This window comes from Leguminivora glycinivorella, chromosome 23, assembly GCF_023078275.1.
Source record: "Leguminivora glycinivorella isolate SPB_JAAS2020 chromosome 23, LegGlyc_1.1, whole genome shotgun sequence".
In the NCBI taxonomy this organism is placed as follows: domain Eukaryota; kingdom Metazoa; phylum Arthropoda; class Insecta; order Lepidoptera; family Tortricidae; genus Leguminivora; species Leguminivora glycinivorella.
In genome coordinates this window covers 2,378,809-2,383,462 of record NC_062993.1, presented here as the reverse complement: position 1 = coordinate 2,383,462, position 4,654 = coordinate 2,378,809, and the positions used below count along the sequence as shown (strand labels likewise).

Genomic DNA, 4,654 nt, shown 5'->3' with positions numbered 1-4,654 from the left:
CAAACAAACAGACACACACTTTATTCCCATGTATAATATTAAGTATGGATAAGTAATAGTTATTTGTTATACAAGGGGGCAAAGTTGTATTTTAACGCCGAGTGTGGAATTGAAAAACGAGCAAGTGAAAGGATTCTATAGTTGAACCACGAGCGAAGCGAGTGGTTCGAGAATAGAATCCTGAACTTGCGAGTTTTTTAACACACGAGAAGTAAAATACATTTGCACCCGAGTGTAACACAAAACTTTTCCCCTCACTATAGCGAGGAAACTACAACACAAAAAATGCGTTTATCACTGCTGCCAGTAGTTCCACAGGTGGTAAATCATGTTTATTACTAGATTCACCTACTTTTATCAACTTTAAAGCAGTTAATTTGACTTTATTCAAGGTCAAATTACTTTACCCACTAGTGGATAAAATGCGTTTTTACCCGCTGGTATTAAAGGACAAAACACGTGTTTCCGAGCTAGTGAGGGGAAAAGGTATTTTTTTCGATACCTGTATTTGCGAAATATCTGGCGGTGGTAATAGGCGCACTTTTTAATTTATTATCCAATAACCCATGTCAATTGCACTAATCACAGGTCTTTCATTTAATTTAAACTTCTTAATTTTAATATAAACTTCGTCACAAATAAAATAGCACTTTTAAGAAATCGAAATGAAAAACACACAAGGCACGACAGTTTACTAAACGGTTTAAAAAGTCATCTACCCTCGAATAAGTCTATAGAAATTACATGTTCACCAAATAATTAAATTACTTACACAAAGCACAAAACATCAATAAAAACTGTTATTTAAATCGAGTAGGCTTTCATAGCAAAATTATGGCAAAATGTAAATAAATAATATGACAAAGTCAAAAAATGACACTGTAATTTTTTTTGGTTTTTTGATTGGCAACACTTGGTGGCGGTAAGTAAAACTTTTTATTATAGAGTCTATTTGGAAAGTGAAGAGTCGTGGAATGTAGGGCGGGTCGCTAGTTTATCTGTAAGAACTGATTGACAAAAGAGAAGAAAGCCTAACCAGTTATGGTTATTTGGCAATGTAGACAAACAATACCAGACCAACCGGTTATATTATTACATAGTGCAGTTATGTCATTTACATAACGCGGTGGTCATTGAACCAACAACTTTTGGTAACAACGTATCTAAAGTTCAATCATTCCAGGTTCCGTATCCGTATGGCATTTCTGCGACGCCTAACGCCGCAGAAATGTAATCTATCTCTATCGCTCTTGCGTATTGGCGCGACAGAGCCAAACTGCATTTCGCCGGCGTTTGGCGTCGCAGAAGTACCTACCATTCGCCTACGGGGCCAGGATAGGACAAGTTAGTAAAGATTTAGACACTTATAACGTCAAATTTCAATGTAATTATGACACCGGTACACACCGGTTGTTTACACTCGTACTTGTAAGAAATATTAAACTGACGAGTAAAAACCTAAACTTTTTAATAACACTTTGTAGATAATAGCAAATAATAGTAAGAAAGATTTAACAGTGCGAATTTCACGAAAGTTATTCTTGAAAACTATGAAAAATTAAGTGCATGGTCTTAGAAAAAGTATTATGCAACGGTGTTTAACTGAGTCAAAAATACTCGTGTCGTCTTTATTAACAATTTGAGGCGAAGCCGTCTTTTTTGACCTCACTTAAACACCAGTTGCATAAATACTATAATGTATGTTGGACGTGTAAACAACGTCCTTTTCAAAAAAAGCGTGTTAAAATGTATAGATTTATAACGAACCTTTATTTTGTAGGTCCAAGAAACTTGAATACCTATTTGGAAAATTGTGTATTTTTTTTTTCAGATCAGTGTTAAATTTGATTCTTTACCTGAGAAATAAATTACGTATAAAATAGGTACAAATTAGCCTACAAATGTGTAATTATAATTATGTTACAATAATCATTATTACCTAGGTGTAGAACATCTACAATACAAAATTAAGAACAAAACTTTAGAATTTTCGCAAAAGAGGCTGCGCAAGATTATTATAATTTCATGCAAAAATATTCCGGTAAACACATCCAATTGGTTTTGTACCTCGGACAATGACCCTTCAGAATCTGTTCAAATAAGTGTTTGTTCTAAGTCCGTATTAGGTATGTAGGTACTTATAAGTCTTAGCGCGTTTTCACATTATCCGATCCGATATCGGAATTAGGAAGGATTTCAAAGGAAAAAATCAAAGATGGCGGCGTAAATATATGGGATATCGGGCTGACATCCGATATCGGATCGGATAATGTGAAAACTCACTTATTTATGTATTTTCGACAACCAGAATATATGAAATTTCGGGATTGGTCCCAAAGTAAGTTATTGCAGGTGACTAAAAAAACTGTATGTCTGTCACTGTCAACGGAAAATACAGAGCTTTCAAAAGCTTTTAAAAGTGTGTTTGCATTACAGTGATGGCCTAATTACTTTATGGATAAAATTTTAATTATAAGTAAAAGTATCCTCTAAAGTATACTTTTATTTATTTATTTATTAAGCCTCTATTGCTGATAAATATTTTGTTATTTATCTGCGTGTCTTTAAGTCCGTTTTCACACTATCCGATCCGATATCGGATGTCGGAAGGATTTCAATGGATAGAATCCAATATGGCATCTGTCATGAATGGAATATTGGTCCGACATCCGATATCGGATCGGATAATGTGAAAACGCAGAAAGATTCAAAGGCCTCCCCAAACTAAAACTATACTAAACACTAAATTTGTTTTTTATCATGCAGAAACGTCTGCGAGCGATATTACAGCCGGAGCCGCAGGTGTGAATTTTTCCATTTTTCCCTTAATTTAAAAATATATATACTAAACATCGTTAAAAAATTCACCCGTATTAGATTTACACCCTGTAGAGACTAAGTTACATAAATTTTAGCGTCCAACTGGGCCATTTTTTTCAAAGTTGTCCACCCCACTTTTTTTTTGGATTTGGAAATTTTTATGTGTTTTCCACTCAGAATCGCGAGCTCTTTCAATCCTAATAGGAGAAAAAAAGTGTCCCAAGGTTTTTTCCCATTCCGTTACCATTTTTTCATACATTTTGTATGGCGGTAACGGAATGGAAGGTTCGAAAAAATGTATGGAAATCTTGGGACATTTTTTTTCTCCTATCAGGATCGAAAGAGCTCTCGATTCTGAGTATGAATCGCGTAAAAAATACCCATGTTACCAAAAAAGTGGGGTGGACAACTTTGAAAAAAATGGCCCAACTCGTGGTAGGGTTACACTTCCTCCTATCTCTCGTTAGTTGATAAAACGATTGTTTTCTTTTAGTGTTAGTACACCGCCATTTTGCTTTGTGCAATGACAATAATATTTATATTGTAAGTTTGTATTGTATAACTTTTATATTAGCAGATATACAATAGCAGGTAGCGCTTCTTCCGGGTGATCTTAAGTAATATTCGACTTGTTTTATCACAGCTTGTGACATGACACCCATGACGGTTAAATGGTGTTATAGTTGTCCATACGGTAAACTATGAAGTCATTGAAAATGCAACAAGGTATACTTAATTTAAGAAGAATGTTTATGTAATATTCTTCTACGATTTATATGTGATTAAAATGTTAGGTAAAACTTCAAGTTACCGAAAATTAATTCATTTCTTATGAGCAATTTCGTATAAAATTTCGTATTGTTCGGACATCTTTAAAATTTCGAGCAGTAACGTTACATATAGAAATTAATTACGAATATTGTATATTGTTAGAGCTAGTAATAGCTAGCTAACTTTCTGCACATTATTAAAAAAAATTCATCCATGGCAAAAACAGAACCGAGATAACCAATCTTGACCATATCACCAAAGGCCACAAACTCCTAAATTACGGGAATCTTTTTGCTTTAAATATCATAGTAAGTACATGTAATAAAATTATAATGTCAATCCCAAAACTTAGTAACTCGCGGTAGGCCAGTTGTCAAACAAATCAATCAACTCATCGGTAAATATGAAAAACAACTTTTGACCATAAAACCAAAGGCGCTACCGCGAACTCCTAAATTGCGATCATCTTTTCACTGTATCGAAGCGTAATTATCGCAAAACTTCGTCGTCCGCGGTAGGCCCAAGTTGTCAAACAAATCGGTCAACTTAATCGAATAAAGACTTACATGTGTTTAGTTAGAGCGACGGTCCACCGCCGACTGCTCGCTGCGACCGGTCGAGTCGAGCGGTGATGGCCGCTGCTGCGTTATATAGTACGACACGGGGACGACACGAGATGCGGGCTGCGTTATGTTACTGTAGGCCTAGCACATGATGGCCGCGGGAGTATGTCGCCGCGAGATAGATGACACGTCTTTGTCTAATTGTATTAATGACATAAGGACAGGTAGTCTATCTCGCGGCGACATACTCCCGCGGCCATCATGTGCTAGGCCTACTGTTGTTACTCATGTAGTTGACGTTTATGGCTGGGCAGAGATGGGTGAGTAGAGTGGCCAATCGTTAACGTAGACTATTGTAGTTGGGCCATTTTTTTCAAAGTTTTCCACTGCCAAATAAGGGCAGCTCTAATGAGCGATGGGGGTATTAATGACAACCACAAAGTGCACGAAGTACCTGACAGTGAATGTGCGGATTTCTAAAAATGAATTTTGCAGTTAAT

The 4,654-nt window shown here is 35.9% G+C and overlaps 1 protein-coding gene across 3 annotated transcripts in view; it reads right to left on the bottom strand.

Annotated features, from left to right (window-relative positions):
- LOC125238310 (aminopeptidase N-like) overlaps positions 1–4,283 on the bottom strand; it is a 35,263-nt gene extending 30,980 nt beyond the window's left edge. For 2 of the 3 annotated variants that reach the window (XM_048145602.1, XM_048145603.1), the window contains exon 1: positions 4,158–4,282. The gene's annotated coding sequence lies outside the window, so the exon portion shown is untranslated. Of the gene's footprint in view, positions 1–4,157 lie in introns of all 3 variants that reach the window. The other variant, XM_048145601.1, reaches the window with a different exon arrangement.
- Between the last annotated feature and the right edge of the window lie 371 nt (positions 4,284–4,654).